The 22232-nt window shown below is 38.7% G+C and overlaps 1 long non-coding RNA gene across 1 annotated transcript in view; it reads left to right on the top strand.

Moving 5' to 3' along the window:
- Positions 1–20803, top strand: part of LOC134809268 (uncharacterized) — a 95814-nt gene extending 75011 nt beyond the window's left edge. Inside the window, exon 3 of the long non-coding RNA XR_010154593.1 lies at positions 10680–20803. This is a non-coding gene — a long non-coding RNA (uncharacterized LOC134809268). The remainder of the gene's footprint in view (positions 1–10679) is intronic.
- The last annotated feature ends 1429 nt before the right edge of the window (positions 20804–22232 follow it).

Below are 22232 nucleotides of genomic sequence, written 5' to 3'. Positions count from 1 at the left end.
TCAGGAAGCTTACAGTCATGGTGGAAGGCAAAGAGGGAGCCAGTATATCACGTGAACTCGTAGAGTGAGAACTCATTCACTACCATGAAGACAACACCAAGCCATTCCTGAGGTATCAGCTCCCATGACCTGAACATCTCCCACTAGGCCCACCTCCAACATTGGGGGTCAAACTTCAACATGAAATTTGGAGGGGACAAACATCCACGTCATATCAGATATCATTATTTAACCTACCATATCCTTGGAATTAGGGGTTGATGTGTTACTGCAGCATAGTTTAATGTATGCTGAGGAATATGGAAGCCATAGTAAGTTAATACTAAAATCTCACTGGACATTAACTATAGAAGTATGCCCAAGGTAACTATTTAGTAGACATAATCAGCCTCAACTTTTTGTTGTCTTCATGAGGTTGCAAATTATAGAACTTGCTTATGAAAGTTATACACAAAATGCACAAAACTGAGAATTGTCTGTCACCCTCTGGTTTCTGGTTTCTAGGATTTCCAGGCAAGATAAACACCAAATGACACCAAAATATGATCTATTCCTATTTGGGTATTTATATGTCACACATTACATGTGATGAAGTTACAACATAACTTAGGATATTAGGTATAAGATCTGAAACAAGTGAAAATATCTTTCTAAAGTATATCTAATGACAGCAATAATCACATTTTGTTTATCAGATTGTTTTCTATCTGGACAAAAAAACTTAATCTATTGATAATACCTTATGTGGCATTACATAGCATAATTACATAATGTAATTACATATGTTCAGCTGTATTATTTTATGTTCTACTAGGTGGAATCTTATGGAAGTTTTCATTTAAAAAAGCAATTATTTTTGTGTATATGTCTATATAAGACATAAGCAGATCAAGACAGATGATTAGGATATACGCAGCAAGACTACAATAAAATTTTGTGCTTATGTCTATATAAGACATAAGCAGATCAAGACAGATGATTAGGATATATGCAGCAAGACTACAATAAAATTTTGTGGGTTTGAGTATTATCTCACATATGAGAAGAAGCTAATGGGTATGGAGCTTGTGCTAATATTTTATTATTTCAACTCTAGAAGATCATGTACTCAACCACTGATTTATTCATGAATCCATCTATTTATCCTTTCAACATTCCTTCACTATCGACTAGGATGATACTGTAGTTCATCAATAAGAATATATAGGTTTTGGAGAGAGATTGACACCTAAATTTCAAACTCAGCTTCACCACTTACTAACTGTGTTGAGCTAGGTAAACACAGCCTCTCTGCCCCTTAGTCAGATGTAAGCATGATAATAATGTTTACAGTTAAGGATTATTGTGAAAATTAGTGATAATGTACATCAAACACTTGGTGTGCTGTAACCATTCAACAGATGATAATGGAAACTCTGGTTGTTATTTGCCAGAAATCAGGATGCAAAGATGGAAAACACATAACTCCTCCCTCTAAATAACTGAAGTGGAAGCAAATGACTACAGTGTAGATTAGAGTTACCAATAAGCTATGGATCAGAGAGAAGAGAATGATTTAGTTTTTGGGAGAGTCATAAAAGGTCTGCATGACAGATGACTTTTGAGATGGCTTAGAAGGAGTGAATTGGGTGTCTGAAAGAGGAGACATTTTAATTAGGAGCAATATGTGTAGTTATACGACATATTAAAGGAGAGAGAGAATAAAAGAAATCTTAAGTAATTTGGTTTATCTAGAGCACAAGGCTTTTCAAAACTCACTTTTCGGGTTTCTCAAAGAACTTAACACAGATCTACCATTGACCTGGCAATCCGATTTCCGGTATATACCCAAAGGAATATAACTCGCTCTAACAGAAAGACACATGCACCCATATGTTCATGCCAGCACTATTCACATTCGCAAAGACATGGGATTAACCTAGATGCCCATCAATAGTGGATTATGAAGAAAATGTGGTACATATACACAATGGAATACTATGCAGCCACAAAATAAAATGAAATAATGTCCTTTGCTGCAACGTGGATGAAGCTGGAGGCCATTATCCTAAGCAAATTAATGCGGAACAGCAGACCACATACCCCATGTTCTCACTTATAAGTGGGAACTAAACATTGAGCACACATGGATACAAAGATAAGAACAATAGACACTAGGGCCTACTTGAGGGTGGGAGGATGGTGAGGGTAAAAAAACTACCTATCAGGTACTATGCTCACTACCTGGGTGATGAAATCATTTGTATACCAAACTCCAATGACACACATTATACCCATGCAACAAACCTGCACATGTATCCCCTGAGCCTAAAATAAAAGATGAGAAAAAAAACTCTTCCCTTCCTCATCATTCTGTTCTTTCAAGAGTCCAGTGTGGCATCAGTGGGCCTAAGAATCAGAAAAGTCGTCCACTCATTCTCTAATGCCTCTGCTGTACTGAATATATATATCCTAAATACATAGCATCTACCACTTTTGTAACCTTTTTTGTTTGCTTTTCTTCTCTACTAGGTTGTAAATTTCACAAGTTTAGTGACCACCATTTATTCATCATTATATCTCTGTCATTTACAAGAACACAAATTAAGTAATTATAATAAAGATTTCTTGAATGAATGAATAAATCATGGTAGAAAATGGTAGAAGATTAGAAGAAGTCTGAGTGAATTAGCTAAGCAAAAGATTTTATTTTGTTCTTATGTTAGTAACAGAGAGACATATTCAAGGAGAAGATTGAGGAACCAAGAGAATAAAATTTACAGTATCATAACTGTCCAAGACATGAGCTCAGGGAGAGTGGTGGGGATTGAGGGGAAAAGACAGATTCCAGACATATTTATCACTTTGAATGAACAAATCTTGGGAATTGTTTGGTAATGAGCATAATTGAAATTACTGCTGGATGACAATATTTAAAGAAACATTCCATTTTGAACATGTGGAGTTTGAAGTTCCTGTGGAGTACCTATCAAGGAACAGCTGCAAATATTTTATAGGGAGACTGAAGAGTAGCTAGTGTTAGAGAGAAATTTAGGGACATAGGTGAGATTAAAACTGTGAGGATGGTTGAGATCACTCAATTGAATCATGAAGTGATTGAATCATGAGTGTGGTTTCTTTCATGCTGTTCTTGTGATACTGAGTGAGTTCTCTCCTTATCTGATGGTTTTATAAGGGACTTTTCCTCCTTTGCTCAGCACTTCTTCCTGCTGCCTTATGAAGAAGGTGCCTTCCTTCCCCTTTGCATTCCACCATGATTGTAAGTTTCCTGAGGCCTCACCAGCCATGATAAACTGTGATTCAATTAAACCTCTTTCCTTTACAAATTACCCAATCTTGGGTATTTCCTTATAGTAATGTGAGACCAAACAAATACATAGAACCTTGATCTTGGACTTCACAGCCTCCTGAAATGTGAGGAAATAAATTTTTACTCTTACTCAGTCTCAGATATTCTATTACAGCAGCACAAAACAAAGACATTCTATTACAAGGAGAACAGATTATTATTAAATTTATGCAAATAACTATATTTACAGAAAAATAAAAATACTCAAAAGTATCGTCCAATTTCTGACAGGATTAGGTAGAGAGAAGAAGATAAATGCTTTATTTTTGTTGACAAAGTTGAATCTACTAAATTAAAAAAATAAATTTAAATTCAGGAGGTACATGTGAAGGTTTGTTACATAGATATATTGTGTAGTGGTGGGGTTTGGGCTTCTAGTGTACCCAGAACCTGAATAATGAATATTGTACCCAACAGGTAATTTTCCATTTCTCGTGCCTTCTCCCAACATCCTCACTTTTGGAGTTCCTAGTGTCTATTATTTCCTTCTGTGCATTCATGTGTACCCATTGTTTAGTTCCCACTGATATGTAAGAATGTACAATATTTGATTTCCTCTTTCTGAGTTATTTCACTTAGGATAATGGCCTACATCTCCATCCATGTTGCTGCAATAGACATGATTTCATTCTTTTATACGGCTGCATACTATTTCATAGTGTATATATAACATATTTTCTTTATTCAATCATCCACTTAGGGTAGACACTTAGGTTGATTCTGTGACTTTGCTATTGTGAATATAATCTACTAAATTGTTTTGATTTCTAGATAGCTGGAGAGAAAAGGAAAGGGATTCCTTATATCCAGAAAACAGAATACTAAACAGCTAGCAATATTTTGAGCAAGAGTCACAAGCAAAATCATAATCATTTTTCATCAGTTCATTCAATTTCATGTAATTCTTGTTTTGCTTGATCTTGGGTTAGTGGTTTTATGACCTATCAGCATCTCCATAAGTTCTGAATTTTCTTTTACTTAGGTCAGTGGTATAATCTTAAAGTTATTTAAGTGATGTCATCAGAAGCCTGTACTGCACAGTATCTGTCACAGTCCTTTCTAAGGTTCTCTGAGGCAGTCTCTTTTGTTAAAGACACAACACTTTATGGCTTATACCTGATTTTTTTAAAATTGTTTCTTTACATCTAAGGAAGAAGATTTCTAACTAAGGTAGAAATCAAAAGATTTCTATGTTCTAGGGCTTCTGGATTTAGAGCTATGTGCCAATTGTTTGACACAGGTTTTGGGATGAGACCCTCCTTCGGAATACATAGTTCCATGTTAGTCCAAGCAGACTTCAGAGGGAAGGCTTCTAAAATAACTCCCATCAGGCCCTGTATCAGACCTTTTTTATGCTGCTGATAAAGACATACCCAAGACTGGGAAGAAAACGAGGATTAAATGGACTTACAGTTCCACATGGTTGGGGAGGTCTCAGAATCATGGCGGGAGGTGAAAGGTACTTCTTACATGGTGGTGGCAAGAGAAAATGAGGAAGAAGCAAAAGCAGAAACCCCTGATAAACTATCAGATCTTGTGACACTTACTCACTATCACAAGAATGGCATGGGAAAAACTGGCCCCCATGATTCAATTACCTCCCTCTGGGTGCCTCCCAAAACACGTGGGAATTCTGGGATATTCAATTCAACTTGAGATTTGAGTGGGGACCACACCATATCAGGCCCTGAATATCAGCCTCCAAATCAGCCAACTTCTGATTATTTACAGGAAGGCCTAGAAAAGGGTCTGGCCATTTGTTATGTTGGTGAGGAGAATTTTTTTCAAGGGGCCATCTGGCTTGTGGCACAACTACAGAATAACTGTCAGTGGAAGGGTTTATGGTCTGTGTGGATTTCAATTTTTGTTGTAAATGTGATTTCTGCTATTTAATTTTGCCAAGGGATCCTTTTAGGCTCGCCATGATACTCTTCTTCTTCTTTTAATTTGATTTTTCCATAGGTACAAACAGGTCATTTGTTTAGGGGGGAAGCTCTCTAAAAATCCTTTTAAATATAAAAGCTTTTTCAGATCAAAGGATCTGTCATCTGGCCATTCATGATTTAGGATCTCCAAAGGTATACCTGTTCCAAAATGCGACTCAAAAGTAGTAAGACTTTCTGTGGCTTAACAGTGGACACAAGAGGCATTCCCAGAAAGGGTGCAGAACATACAGCCCCTGGAATCTAAGGTCATTTCTCAAGCCACTTCTATAAACACCACTTCTAAGTCTCTGTCTTTCTGTGATGAAGCTGCTGAAAATTAGCAATGGTGGATAGAATGCCAGCAACAAATGGAATGCCCGGGCTACCCAGATTTTTATCCAGCTAACTACAAATTCTTGGGATCCCAATCTGATGTTTGGCCATCTCTTAGCACAGACTTGGCAACCTGTACTCCTGGCAGGCAGAAAACCAGAGAGAGAGAACTCTCTTACTAAATCCAAGCCAAGCTTTCAAGACACAAAACAAGACAAACAGGGCACAATGACTATCCCTGTGAGCAAAAGGATCTATAACAAGAGTACGCAAACTAAAAGTCACAATACCCAAATAACTATTTCCCATAAGTGTTTTCTCCAGCTAATCTAAATATTGTAAAGAAAAGACAATGATATGGTAGTACTGGGAAGGGAAGACCATGGTCCCTTTAAATGATACTGAAGGGGAGAGGGAAGTGTGGTGTGGTCCCTGGCAAGGGCTGTATTCCCACGGACCTGGGTGAGGACAGGCACCCCTGCTTTTGTGCCCAAATGTTGCATTTTCCGAGACCACCCCAGCCTGCCATGCCCCCATCCTGAGCCTATAAAAACCTGAGACCCTAGCGGGCAGACACACAGGCGGCCGGGTGTGGAGAGGAGCACATCAGCGGAAGAAGACACAAGCAGCTGGACGGGGACAAGACGTCGAGGAGAGCACCTAGCAGAGGAGCACCTGGCGGAGGAGCACCTGGCGGATGAGCACGCTGGCGGAGGAGCAGTGGGGGAGCACGCTGGCGGAGGAGCAGTGGAGGAGCACGCTGGCGGGGGAGCACGCTGGCGGGGGAGCACCTGGCGGAGGAGCACGCTGGCGGAGGAGCACGCTGGCGGAGGAGCACCTGGCGGGGGAGCACCTGACGGAGGAGCACGTGGCGGAGGAGCACGCTGGCGGAGGAGCACCTGGCGGGTGAGCACAGTGGCGGAGGAGCAGTGGAGGAGCACGCTGGTGGAGGAGCACCTGGCGAGGAGCACCTGGAGAGGAGCACCTGGCGAGGAAGCACGCTGGTGGGGGAGCACCTGACAGAGGAGCACGCTGGTGGGGGAGCATGCTGGCAGAGGAGCACCTGCTGGAGGAGCATCTGATGGAGGAGCACCTGGCAGGGGAGCACCCAGCGGAGGAGCACGCTAGTGGGGGAGCGCGGTGGTGGAGGAGCACCTGGCCGAGGACTACGCTGGCAGAGGAGCACCTGGCGGGGGAGCACGCTGGCAGAGGAGCACCTGGCCGAGGACCACGCTGGCGGAGGAGCACCTGGTGGGGACCATGCTGGCGGGGGAGCACGCTGGCGGAGGAGCACACCAACAGATGCCGGCAGGCCATGGACCAACCAGATGAGGCGGAGTTTGGCCAGGGCAGTCGGAGGAGAGCCCGGGCTGCTGAGTGGCCCATCTCCAGCAGAAGACTATCTCATTTCTGTCTGCCCCATCAGCTGAACGCTACTTCCACTCAATAAAACTTTACACTCATTCTCCAAGCCCACGTGTGGTCCAGTTCTTCCACTACACCAAGGCAAGAACTCAGGAAACAGCCCTCTGTCCTTGTGACAAGGTAGAGGGTCTAATTGAGCTGGTTAACATAAGCCACCCGTAGACGGATAGACGGCAAACCTCTAAGCACCCTCTGACACACGCCCACTGGGGCTTCAGGAGCTGTAAACATCCACCCCTAGACACTGCCGAGGAGTCAGAGCCCCACAGCCTGCCCGTCTGTAAGTTCCCCTAGAGGTTTGAGCAGTGGGGCACGAAGAAGCAAGCCACACCCCCATCACATGCCCTGTGAGAGGATCAGGGAACTTTTCCTGTTTGAACAAAGACAAGTTCTTACGCACGCACTCAACTGGATGCTGAGCAGAGATCAGCAAGGAAATTTACCTTTGCTGGCTTGGTCAAGAGATCCTGAGATCTCAGCTGCAGCCTTCAGAGTGACTGGGGAGTCCCAACCATCCCATCTTCATTGCCAAAGTGTTGCGGAGGGAAAACTATTCTTGTACTCACTTTGGTTCCTGGCTTGGAGGCCTGCAGATTAAACTGACAAAAGACAGATTAGCAGGAGAAATAAAAACTAAAGTTTATTTATATATGCATACGGGAGCACACAAAAGAAGTGGCCTCACTAAATAGCTAAAGTTAGGGTCTTATAGGCCTAATTTAAAAGAAAAAGTGAAGGAGAGAGAAAAGGCTTTGATGAGAAGAACATACATGTTTAGGAAAGACATATAGATTCTCAGGGGAACAAGTGGGAGAAATTGTGGTGTTATTTATGCAGGTGCAAGCGGTCTTTTTTTAACCTTTTCGTAGCGTCAGACTCCTTCAGAGGGGTATTCATGATAGTTGAATTCTTTTGAAAGTTTCTACTTCTAGGTAGATAAGGAGAATTCAGAAAAAGACTTCACAGCTGTATATCCTGCATCTCTCCACCACAGTCCTATTACAGCTGTTACCCATTTTCACTTCCAGGTTTGCTATATACATAATACATTTGTATACATAAGACATAATTCCTGAAAGTCTCATAACTAATGACAGTGATGCTTTATGTATTAAATATAGCATATATTATGTATATATTTAAGCCATGGGGGTAGTTGAACTAATTAGGTGTTTTAGTTTTATTTATTTCTTTTTAACGCATTACATGCCGTAGGGAATGTGTGAAAGAAATCAGAAACCATGGCTTACATTTCAGTTTCTCATGAAGCTGTGTAGTCTCGAGTCTGCTCTTTGAAAGTTGTTTTTGTATTTGTTGGTGAAATGAGAATAATAATAATCTTCTCGCAGGATTGATGAGATATAAGGAGATAAAAAAGATGAAAGAACTTGGCAGACTGCTTGGCGCATAGTAGACATCCAATACATTTCAGTTGAACCTAAATCTACTTGAATCCAACTTCCCACGATGGCAACAAACTAACCTGCCTGTATTTTCTCTGGTTTCCATTCGATCCTTGTCTTACTTGTAACATAGTTTAATCATAGCAGGGATGCACTAATGTATGCTACTTTTTTTTCACCAAACATTCGATATATCATTATTGTGCATTAGCACCATGTTATCCCTTTTAAGGTCACTATGCCATGCTGTCACTAAAAATCAGTCAAGTGGAAACACACAGTCATTTACAAGCACTAGATAGTAGTTTGGCAAGGTGGAAGCTTATACTTTTAGGTCATAAATTAATAGCTAAGTTAATCTTCCTTTTTTAATTAAGAAAAGTCAACCAAGCATAAATGTTGATTAAACAGATCATGGTACCAAAAGCAGCATATAGGTAATATATGTTACACAAATTACTCAGCTTGTATCTCTCCATGAAGAACAAAGAAGAAATCAAGGTGATTATCTAAAATATATAGGCATAAAACCTAATAAACAATTTTTTATCTCAACCACATCTGTGAATTTTTTGCATGAATTATCTGTTTAATTCCTTCAACAATCCACTTAGCTCTTGGAAGTTTTATCTAAACTCTGTTACTGTCAATCATTAAAAATGATACTTTTTCTCTTCACTATTTTATACATGTGAATATTGAGACAATAAATGTCAAAGTGACAACTAAGCTCCTTATAGGAGATACTAAGAATAAAGGCAAAATATGAAAACAAAATTTCAAACTGCTCACATTATTTTGCTGGGGGGTTTTCCTGTTGCTGTTGATCAATATTTCTTAGTCTTGGGAAAAACCTTAGGGGACCAGCATCCTAAATTATTTTTATAGGGTGTAAATTCATCTGCTGTTCCTCAAAATAAGTTATTTATTTTTAGAGAAAAATCAAAGTTGAATTTGCAACTTTATCAGGTTTAAAGGCAGGTTAAATTCAGTGACAAAAGTGTTGTTTCTCATTTATATTCTCTATGTATTTGAATTCAGGTATCTGTGAACCTCGGGAAATCTTTGCTTTTTTTCTCCCACCTTCCTTCTGGTCTTACAGTCAGAGAGGAAAGGGATATAATGTTTATTGTCTAAGTGCTAAACATAAATTGAATCATTTAATGGGCTCAGACCTAAAGAAAAGAAATAGACTTCCCAAAAGAAAGGAGTCATATTGTTTCTCTCCAAGAACAAAATGGCTTGTACTCTATTCATTGGGTATTCTACTCCATTTGGTAAGTGCTCTTTTCCTCTTGCTTTTAGTTTATGTTCAAACATCTACATGCATTTATCAGATTGCCTTTAGAGACTGCCTGTGAGGACAGGCATTTGCATTCACTTTGAACGATCACAGCATCTTGGTATAGCAAACATTCACACTGCTACGAAAAGCAGCAGTCTCTACTTAAAGTATACAAGTGTCACTTGAAATCTAAGCTCTTAAACAAGAGGGAGGACATCTGGCCTTACTCGTTGTGCTCCTTATATTCCCATAGTCTGCAAACTTGCAGAAAATTTCCTTAGCAAGTAACCAAACAACTAGGAAGTATAATAAAATGTACTCACTAATGGTGGATGCTCACTAATGTACCCACCATTGATTAAAAAAATGTAAACTGTAAAGAGTAAATGTAAAGAGTACTGTAAAGTACTGTAAAGAGTACTGTAAAGTAAATGTAAAGAGTACTGTAGGTTAGTTTAAAGTTATCAATTGTGTAATGCAAAGTTGGAAGAGTTTAGCAAAGTATGAGTAAGGGTTAGGTGAAGAATATTTTCAGAGGACTTTTGCAGAGTTTCTAAAAGTATACAATGGTTTAAAGGATATATAATTCTGACTTATTCTTTACTTGAAAATGGAATGAACTTGGCTCCCCTCAAGCCAGTCCCAATCAGATCGTATAAATGAAGGCTTTTATTGTAAATTCAGTTTTCCGTCAAGGATACTACTTTCCCAGATACTTACGTGACTTTCTTCTTTATTTTCCTTTCAAGTTCCCACTCAAATAACACCTAGATATAATAGAATCCTCACTGTCCAGGAGCACAGTTTCGTTCTCACCCTCCCTTGTTATTATTTTCTCCTTAGATCTTAACTACCTGTATGACATATTGTGTATTTATTTGTTTGTCTCTGGTCTTCCTCTAGAATGCAAATGTTATGAAAACAGGAAATCTACTGATTTTGTTCATTCTTTTTTCCAGTGCCTACAATAGTTCCTGGTATGTAGAAGGTATACAATAAATATTGGCGGAGTGAAGGAACAAATGGGATTTGCTTGATTCTGCTGCAGAAGACTAAGGAAAAGACATAAATGAATAAATAACTAGTAGAATGTTAACACAATCAGAAAAAGGACCATTTCTTTTCATTTGGATGTCTCAAATCTATTTGTTGTTGTTGTTGTTGTTTTTCTGGCTGGGCTTGAAATGTAGGCATGCAGCCAGGAGGCTCCATGCTGACTAATGAGATAGAGATACCCATTTAGCCCAGCAATATTCATACATTGTTTATGCATTCATTTTTCTCTAGTGACTTTTTAATATATTTTGGTGAAGATATTCCCAAGATAATGAAGATATGTTGAGTGGGCATTAAAAGTGATGAGTCTTTTTTTCCATTATCAAAGACAAATACAGGTGTGTAATGTATGCAGAGAATTAGAAGTAGGGAAAAAAATGAGGGAATCCAAAATAATGAAAAGTAATTAAAGCTCTCCAATAATTGAAAGAAAGGCCAAACTGAAAACATGAATCTCCAGACTCTGCAAGGATTTATACTGATGTGGGGCGTGTGGACCAATGGCTTTCAGGATGTGATTCATTTTGAAAAAAGTGTCATTTCTATTGCCAAGTAGAGTTCATGGTTTAGTGAAAATTTCATCTTCAGTCTGATCACATGAGCCAAATTCTGGCCCTATATATTCTGATGTGAGGAATGAAGTATTTCTAGTTTATTTGTGAGATTCCAAGCATAATATCCAGGAGGGTTAGTCACATTACAGCTAAGGTAAGATTTTGTTATATTTGTGTTAGTCCTTATTCTAGGCACTGAAATTTCCTTGTAACATTACTTGAAAAAGCATAAGAACTATTTAATGAAAGAATGCTTTGGCTCTGCCCAAATGACCAAGAAAGACATCAACTCACTTATAACACAGTCTTGATGGTCAGACCAAAAGCTACGTGATTGTCAATTATTTTCAGCAGAGACTCATAGAACAACAAAGCAGGGAAGAATCTGAACAGGGATTGGACTTTAAAGAACAAGTATCATTGATCAATTTAAAAAAATGATCATGGGCTGGGCACAGTGGCTCACACCTATAATCCCAGCACTTTGGGAGGCCGAGGTGAGAGGATTGCTTGAGTCCAGGAGAGACCAGCCTGGGCAATATAGTGAGACCCCATCTCTACAGAATTTTTTAAAATTAGCTGAGCATGGTGGCAGATGCCTATAATTCCAGCTAATTGGGAGAATGAGGTAGGAGAATCACTTGAGGTCGGGTGGTGGAGGTTGCACTGAGCTGAGATCACTCCACTGCATGCCAGCCTGGGAGACAGAGCAAGACCTTGTCTCAAAAAAATAAAATAAAATAAAATAAATCATGATTCAGTAAATTGAAATAGAACACGTCTTCTAATGCTAGCTATATAGTAACAATCAGAGCAAGTAGTTTACAGTTTCTACTCAAGGGTATTGATGATTAAAATGAGTCCAGCTATTTTATTGGAGGATGGGGAATCTAGATAGTAAGTTAAGCAGTAGTAGCTAATGCAACAAATACGCAGTGTAGGTCATTCTACATTTGTAGTCTGCTATATGTTGGGTTCTATGTATTATACAGTAAAATTTTACTTCAGTCTTTTTCCAAAATTCAGGGATTGGTCTGTTTAATTCAGTAACTAATGAGTTGATGTCCAATTCTTCTGAGTAAGTGAATATTCATAGAAGTAGAGGTGAAAAAATGGAGGCCACAGAATAGGTGTAAAGTAGATACACAGATCTGCATTGTGGCGGTTCTCGTTGAGCTGATATTTAGATCAGCAGTGAGACTGCTTGGTACCATTCCAGAAGACAACAGCCATTTAGCTGGTCTTCTGTTGAAAAACTATCTAATTGATCATCTGGAGGAAGAGACTAAAAGCTGTGAAGTTGAGTCAGCATGCCTTTCAAAACTTAGCAGGTGAAGTTGTCATACTCAAGAGGAATGTATTTTTTAAGTTTAACAAGATGGATATAAATCATAATATCACTCTCTTGAGAGATCATCTACATGTGTGTCTACCTACAAGTGTCTCAATTATTGTTTTAGATTTAACCAGGCTTTGTTTGTTTGTTTATTTACAGGAAGTGATACATATACAAATTGACATAGGAAAATGCCACTTGTATAATATTCTAGCTAGTATTTTCATCTGCTGTTGTCTGAATTCCCCCAAAGTGGTTAACTTCAAAATGCAAACTTAAAGCATGAAAAAAATAAACAGTAATCTGAAATAAAATACACATTTGAAGAGCTTATTCTTTTACCCTATCAGATGGTAAAATGTTTGGCCAGATATGTAGAATAAGTTTTCTAATATGATATTTAATCAGTGTACTATCTTATTTTGGGTTAAATTAATATAATTATACTATTTATTTGGAATGAGATAGATGGAATTCAGAATTCAGAATAGAAGACCAAATATAATTAGGTCCCAGTGAACTCCCAACATAATTTTCTCTAACAGTCGCACATGAAAAGAAAAACCAAGGCAATATAATGCTTGTTTTCCTGAAATACCATCCGTTATTTTGTTTGAGTTAAGCTCAGTGCTCTAAAGGTTATGGATACTGTGCAGTAATTAGTACCATTATGGGGAATGTTCTTACTTCTATGTATTGGATTTCCCCAGTTTTACAATGATATAATTCCAAATTGGTCCTTTGTCAGAGGTGTAACTAAATTTCTTTCTTGTTCTAAAATATAGGCAACACATATTGTGGTATCAATTTGCTTGTTCTGGAATGCAAATAAAATAGAAGCTTGTTTTGTATATTTTCTAGATAATTGTTGTTTTCTATATACCACATATATAGAGACTTTGAAGAAAGTGGTTATCAAATTATTAAATATCTATAAATTCTATTAATTTCTCTAGCTGAGAGAAATGTTCTCTTTTTAACTATAAGAGAATTAGATTCCCTTCCTCAAAGAGAGGCCAACAAATTTCAAATATTTTTACATACTGTATAAATATAAATGAATCTTTGTACACCATTTCCCTCCCTGTAGAGCAAGGCTTAAATACTCTTTTGGAACAGTTGTGCAGAAATATTTAATTGCATGGCATGTGGTTATGGATATTTTATATACAGGCTATCTCTATCTCTTAACTTACAACTAAAATGACAAATTTAAGATTCATATGTCTCAAGTATTGTTCTTATAATATTAAAAACATTACACTTGAAATAGTAAAAAAAGAAAATAAATGGTGTTTATATTAGACCAAAGCAAGTCAAAATTAGGGCTTTTATCCTGACTACGAATTCCAATAAAGTAGAGAGTATTTGCAAATTCACAAGACTCTGTAGGGTAGAGCAGTGATCTGGCCATGAACTTCATCAGAGTCAGTGCTATGTCATTGGGCTCTCTGGTCAGTGTCAGAGATTGCCACCTGGTCAATTCATCTGTTGGCAATAATGATAATAACATTAAATGTATACACAGTATGTACTGAGTACTTTACATAAATTAACTCATTTAATTACGACAACAAACTCCTTATGGTAGTTACCATTATTGTCTCCATTTCACAGGTGAGGAAATTGAAGAAAGATACTCAGTGGTCCTGAGGAACTCAGTGGCATATCCAAATGCAGGCAAGATAAGGCCTTAAGATGAGTCTGTGCTACTAGGCCCTACCCAGAAAAGGCAGTCAGCAGTTGAGATTTGCCTTGTGATTGTCTTAAAGGGCAAACTTCATAAAGAAAGACCAATGCACAAGTAAAGGCTTGGGCTCTATAATAATAATAGCAAGCCCTCAGATGGAACTTGCTGTCTGTCAGGCACTTTACATATAGCAATTTATTTAATCTTCATAACACCCCTAAGAGATAAATATTCTTTCTATTTCATTTTACTGTTATGGAAATTGACACATAAAGAGATTGAGTAACTTGCCTATGAATGCTGTAATGACAAAGGCAGGCTTTGAACTCAGGCAGTCTCATGCTAGAGTCCATATTCTTTGCCATTATGGGATATCGTGTCATATTTGGGGAACTTAAGATCTTAAGTAATTTATTAAGGTTTAGGAGAAAGAAGAGGAAATATAGAAAATGCCTTTTAAAATTAAAATTCAAAAAATGAGAAAAATATATCAAAAAAGTATTAATGACAGTAATAAATGAACATGCTATAATTGAGTCTATATTTGTGCTCCTGTTTTAGTTAGTACTTTTTTTGGGTTAGATCGTCTCCACACTTCTGCACTAATTTATATTTGAAGTCCTGTCCTCTGTTGCTTTAGATTATGACCTCATTTGGAGAAAAGGGCTTTACAGAGGTAATTATGCTAAAGCGAGTTCATGTGGGTGGGCCCTAATCCACTGACTGGTGTGCTTACAAAACCAGGAAATTTGGTCACGGGCAAGTATAGAAGGAAGGCAACGTGAAGAGACATAGATAGAAGAAGGCCGTCTATAAGCCAAAGACAGTGGCCTGGAGCAGATCTTTCCCTCACAGCCCTCAGAAGGAATCAACCTTACTGACGTTATTTCAGACTTCCAGCCTCCAGAACTGGAAGACAACACATTTCTGTTCTTTAAGCCACCATGTTTATGATACTTTATTGTGGCAACTCTAGCAAACGAATACAGTATTCTTGGATGAAAATTAGCAGAAAATAATTTCAAACAGCTTAGCCAAAAATTCTGATTGAATGGAAGGATACTGGGACACCTCATAGATTTTTAAAAGTTTGAATAATCAACCTTTAGTATGCAGAGACTGGAGAACATCAGGATCTCAGGCCACAGCCTCAAGTCTCTCTCATTCTCTCTCTGTCTCACAGGTTCTCTCATTCTTCTCTTTCTCTTCCAGATGGTCTGATATGGTTTGGCTGTCTGCCCTCACCCAAACCTCATGTTGAATTGTAATCCCCAGTGTTGGGGGAGGGACCTGGTGAGAGGTGATTGGAGCATAGGGGCAGATTTTCCCCTTTCTTTTCTTGTGATAGTGAGTGCTCATGAGATCTTGTTGTTTAATGGTGTGCAGCGCTTCTGCCTTAGCTCTCTCTGTCTTGTTGCCATGTGAAGATGTGTTTGCTTCCCCTTCACCTTCTGCCATGATTGCAAATTTCCTGAGGCCTCCCCATCCATGCTTCCTATACAGCATGTGGAACTGTAAGTCAATTAAACCTCTTTTCTTTAGAAACTATCCAGTCTCAGGTAGTTCTTTATAGCAATGTAAGAATGGACTAATACACGATCTTTTGTCACTTTTTTACTCATGACTACTTCAAAGGATATAGGTCCTCACACACTATCTAGCACTACCAAGCAAGTTTAAATCTCAATTCTAAACTCATAGGAGGCAGAATTTGACAGGCTTGACTTAGGTCAAGGTCTATCCCTATTCTAGCCAGCTATGGCCAGAGAAATAGGGCCATATAAGACAAACATGAATCTAGGAACAGGACCATATTATGACTTTTATGGGTCCCAGGCACTTTTGTCTTCATAGGTCCTAACCTCATACCCACACACAAAAAGAACCTAAAAATTATGTTTTATCATTACATTAATATAACAATATGTTACTATATAGTAAAATATTTTCTTTAACATGAAAGTTTTTTTATGTAAAAGAAATTAAGACATTTTCATGAGCATCTTAAGTATTGTGGACCCTAGGCACTGGGCCATCTGTGCCTAATGTGGCTTTTTTGGTGAAGTGGACTTTTTAAAGAAAGAGGGGATTTATATGGATAGCGGTGTGTTCCTATTTACTTATACTTTTGTAAAGCCTTTTCCTCCCACTGTCTTTCTATGAAACATTTGTAACTTGTCTTGTTGATGATGATACAAGTAATACCAATGCCAGAGAGGATTTTTTCCTTTTCTGTTCCTCCATCTCAATGCCTTTCATGTTTATAACTTAAAGTTGTTGACTTCCACTTCCTGATTACCATATGGTGTCAAGGGTATAGAATTCCTTAAATATTTACTAGGGAAAAGGCCTGGGGTAACCTATTTAAGCTCCTGGACTAAGTATTTTTACTATACTGGAGTATTTTTTCAAATCTTTCTCCAATACACAGTGTTACATTTTACCACCTATATCCATGATAAATTGTCACTGAAGCATATGTTACATTAGTCTATTTTCATAAGTAAAATAAATCAAGAAGCCTGCTATCTTCACTGGGAAATACATATATCTTGCTTTTAAGATGATATTTAATTGTGGGTCAAATTGAACAATGGTAAGGTTTATTTTCTGTCCTACGGATGTGTAAGGGACTTCTAAGACATATTCAGCTTCCCTATTATGTGCCATTTTTGAGTCCTTTTATCTGTGCTAACAATAATGATATAAAGGAAATAAAGGCAGGATGGCAAGTCTGCAATTATTTACTGAGTTTCAAGTCGAATAGGTTGGACTAGTGAGTAGACTGAGTATGAGCAATACACCTAAGTGACTGTTTTATGGAACTTTCAATGGGATTGCCATCATATGACTTGAAATACCAAGTGAAGCACACCTTTGGGGAACAATCACAGTTTTTACAGAGTTGTGGGTTACAGAAGTAGCAATAGTTTTATAAGAAATTGGTTGGCTTATTTTGAGATATCAAATCAAAATAAGGCTCTCCAAAATGCCACTGCAGCTACACACTGGAGCCTTTGCCACTGATAGTGGCTATTGGTTTCTTAGTGCCATTTGAAGCTGTGCACACAAATGTGTACTATATTCACCCTGAGAACTGCCATTTTTAAGAGCAAAGAATCACCTTCTATATCACTCAAATAGGTGTAATATGGAGCAGAATTATTACTGCTTAGGGCTCTTTCAATCTGGAAACATGGTAGCTATGATGATTCATTTTATGTGTCAACTTGACTAGGCCACAGAGTGTGTAGATTTTAGGTCAGACATTATTTTGGGTGTGTCTGTGAGGGTGTTTTTGGATGAGATTGACATTTGAATTGGTGGACTGAGTAAAGCAGATTGTTTTCCACAATGTTGGTGGCCCCACCCCAATCAATTGAAGGCATACATAGAACAAGGCCTGATCTTCCCAGGAGCAAGAGGGAACTCCTTATGTATGACTGTTTTGATCTGGGATATTGCTCTTTCCATTCTTCAGACTTGAATTGAAACATTGGCTCTTCTTGGGTTTAGAACCTGTAGCATATAATATTGGCTTTCCCGGTTCTCAGGCCTTTGGACTCAGACTGGAACTTAACCTTGGATCTCCTGGGTGTTTACTTATCCGACTGCAGATCTTGGGACTCACTAGCTTCCATAATCCCTGGGCCAATTCCTTATAATGAATGTACCTATCTATACAAACATCTTGTTGGTTCTGTTTTTCTGTAGATCCCTGACTAATATAATAGGTACACTCAAAGCAAAGCTTAGTCTAAGTTTTTTCTTTGTAACACATCAAATATTTACCTGTCATAATTTGGCCCAAGTGAACATAACATGTTATAGGCTCTCGAAAGGATTTATTACCTGGACAAAAGGTGAAATAGTAGAGTTAAAACTTCCATGATCAGGAACCATTTCAGAACAGAAGTCTTTGTTGCAGCTTGGCCATCCTATTTTGAAACTCGACTAGTTTAGATCTTTCCAACTAGTGAGCAGTAGCATACTTCTGTGTGGTGACTGGACTACCATGAAAAGTTGAACATTAAATGGCAGAGGAAGGCATGTGGGGAGGGTGGGGAAGAGACTGTGGAGGTGCCCTGAGGGCCTCCACCAGAAGTGGTATCCTCCCTTGTCTGTTCTCTAGAAGTGGGCATGGTTCAGCCACCCAGGCACCATTGTGTGGCACTCCACCCCACAAAGATGAACTCGTTAATCAATGTGAAGCTAGCCCTGAAGCTGAATAAAAGGCAGGCTGATATTGCAGTGGCTCCTAAAGCATCCCGTCCTCTGTGTACAAGGACAGCTCCTGGATGTTCCTGGGAGGGCTTTGTTATGAACTGACTGAAGGTGATGTCATCTGTGTAGCCTCTCAATAAGGGGAGATATATTAACATTAATCTTGTACAGGACAGGAAGTCAGGAATGCGTCCAAAGTATTCTGTTTTACCTGCTATGAGGACCAGAGGAGTACCATTTTGGCCATTGACAATTTTAATGGAATCAAGATCAAGGGAAGAACTATTCGAGTTGATCAAGAATGAAATTACCAACTTCCTGCCTCTCTCCCTTGCCTGACCCAGAGGACTTGAATGATGCCACAAGACAGCTCTGGGAGAAGGGTTGTGGGGCCCAGAGTCCCTCACCTAGTTCATCTGAAGGCTCCAGTGATGAAGCACTCTCACAACAGCACAGCTGAGAAAAACGGGGAAAAAAAAAACACCAAAGAGAAGATCATCATTTGAGTTAAAGACAAGGAGGGACAGAGAAGTCATCATACACTCTGCCTGCCAGAGACCAGATGAAAAATGATAAGGATGCACGAAGCTGCAATAAACACACCAAGGTGGAATTAGAGTCCAGATAGGGGCTGAAGCCCTAACCAAGTTGTCCTGTGTCCAGGACAGCAGCTGCAGACCACAGCTTCCTGTGAACACAGCAGGACCTAGAGAAGGGGGTGAGAGGAAGGAGAGTCAGGATTCTGAGCCCAGTACTTTGGCGGTGGCAGGGTAAGAGGAGAAGAGCAAGGATAGGGACACATTTCAGTTGATTTGAAAGCATAGCCACACAAATTCTCCAACCCCAGGGACCATAGGCCAGACCAGGCTTCAGCCTGCTCAGATCCTCAGATTTTAAAACAAAGTGTGGTATTTAAAATGCAATGGGATGGAACTTGTGATTTTGTAATTTCTGTAAATAAAATATCTGGGGCAGAATTTCCTTAAATTGAAATCTGTTTTTTTTTTTACGACTACTTAAGAATTTACAATAGTTGAAATTCCATTAAAGAGTTTATATTGCATCTTTTATAAACTCTCTGAAATTCTGATGCCTAAGGTTTTCTTTTCTTTCTTTCTTTTTTTTTTTTTTTTTTTTGAGATGGAGTCTCACTCTGTTGCCTAGGTGCAATCTTGGCTCACTACAACCTCCGCCTCCTGGGTTCAAGCGATTCTCGTGCCTCAGCCTTCCTCAGTGGCTGGGATTACAGGCATCTGCCATCACGCCCAGCTAATTTTTGTATTTTTAGTAGAGATGGGGGTTCCACCATGTTGGCCAGGCTGGGCTCGAACTCCTGGCCTCAGATGACCCATCTGCCTTGGCCTCCCAAAGTGCTGGGATTACAGGTCTGAGCCATCGTGCCTGGCCTAAGATTTTAAGAGCAGTGACCTATAGTAGTTCACATGTAATCACTCCTCTCCCATAGTATTCTGCTTAAGTATTACTATTTTCAATGTAACAGGGCATGCAAAAGGTGGGAAGTACTGGACTAGATAATCTCTACAGTTTTTAATTTAGTTCTAAGCTTCTTAGGCCATGAGGGGAGGATGTCAGCCAGCATAGTGGGAAAATACTGCTATCATATGATTTAAGTAAGGACTAAAAAATATTTAGGCTCCTGCTCTTGTATTATTTTATAGATCGATAATAATACAAGATTTATTGTTTTTGCTTTTTCCACTGTAACTTTAGCTAATGATAAAATCAAAGGCAAAGTATATTTCTGTGGAAAGTAGTATCAGTTGAGATACATGACAAATCATGGCAGATTAAAAAGATAATATCTCTGGCTGGGTGCAGTGGCTCACTCCTGTAATCCCAGCACTTTGGGTGGATCACTTGAGGCCAGGAGTTCGAGACCAGCTTGGCCAACATGGTGAAACCCTGTCTCTACTAAAAATACAAAAATTAGCTGGGTGTGGTGGCAGGCACCTGTAATCCCAGCTACTCAGGAGGTTGAGGCAGGAGAGTTGCTTGAATCTGGGAGGTTGAGGTTGCAGTGAGGCGAGATCATACCATTGCACTCCAGCCTGGGCAACAGAGCGAGACTCCATCTCAAAAATAAAAAATAAAAAGAGAGTATCTCTGATAACACATTCCTTCTATTCTTCTCTTTATATATCTTTAACTATATATAGATATATATAAAATATATATAAAATCTAAGAAAGCGCAATATTTTATTCTCTCTCACAGGGTGTTTTATGTGCCAGTGATCTTGGGATATGTAAAGTGATATAGAATAATTGGAAATGCAAAGTGTTTCCTGGATTCTGTTGGTATTTGATGTTTGATTGATGAGCATTTCATTCCCATTTGCAATTTCACATTCTGCATACAGACAGAACTGCATATATGAGCTTGCAAAGGTTGCTACTTAGGATAGAAACCTTAAACTAACCTTTTGGAAATTGCCTGTTCATTTTAAATAAGAAGAAAACGACCAAATTATAATATCTTAAATGATTTGAATATATCGTGACTTTGGGCCAATCATTCTTTACACAGGAAATCTATTTGGCCTAAAAATTGTTTTAAAAAATCTAATTTTGCTCTAGTCTATACAAAAGTTACTGGTGATATAAGCAGTGAGAGTATTGCTAATCAGCATTTACTGATCAATGAAAGTAAAGTAGGCATTTACTATAGATTTTAAAGATATTTTATTTTGAATAGTAGTTTGCTCAAAAATTAACTAAAAACAGAAAAAAGTTTTTATTTACTTATTAGAACTTAACTGTTTTTACTTTCCCACATTTACTTTTAATCTATGCATATTTTGCATAGTTGCAGGTCCTTTATTTATTTGCTTGTTCATTCATTCAAGAAATATTAAGTTTCTACTCAGTACCAGGTGCTATAATATAGTTGGTATTACAAAATAAATATGCCTGACCACAGGTTATAGGCAGTGAAAAAGATCCACACATAAACCATTAACTTAGAATAATGTAAAGAGTGCTTTCAAATTTATAAAAGGGAACACAGGAGAGTCAATGGGGCAAATGAGGTGAAAAACAGACCAGACAGGGCTTCTGATAGGTCATGGAATCTAGGGAAGATGAGAGTAGTTCCATGTGAGAAAGAGTACGGGGTATGTTGCATAACAATGAGAAATGAGGCGATTGAGAAAAGGAGGGGTGCGAGAAAGTTCTCGCATGCTATACAAACTATTTGAGCATCTCTTACTTTGAAGGAGTCAATGATTTTAAAGAGAAAGTGACATGATCAGAAATAGATTTTTGAAAAGCACATGGTAGGAAGGTGGAGGATGAATTAGGCTGGGGAGGAACTGGAAGCAGATGAGGAGGGTGGCAGTTGCAGTAGTTTAAGGAAGAGATTATGAGGGCCTGAACTAAGACAACCTGGTGCAGGAGATAGAGACAAACTCAGGATTTAAACAGATATTTAGGAGATAATTTTAGGGGGTAGGAGAAGATCTCCAAATTTCTGACTCAAGAACACAAATAAAGGAGCAAAGTATATGTGATTTTGGGGTGGGTGGGGGAGAGGGAGAGGAGTGGTAGGAAGTGAGGGAAGGGAGGGTGGTGGCAGAAATGGTGGAGTTTATTTTGTCTTTTGTTGAAGTCACCCAAAATAACAATTTGACAGT

The sequence above is a fragment of the Pan troglodytes genome, chromosome 22, assembly GCF_028858775.2.
Source record: "Pan troglodytes isolate AG18354 chromosome 22, NHGRI_mPanTro3-v2.0_pri, whole genome shotgun sequence".
NCBI lineage: Eukaryota > Metazoa > Chordata > Mammalia > Primates > Hominidae > Pan > Pan troglodytes.
The sequence above is the reverse complement of the archived record's forward strand: the minus strand, read 5'-3'. Positions and strand labels throughout refer to the sequence as shown.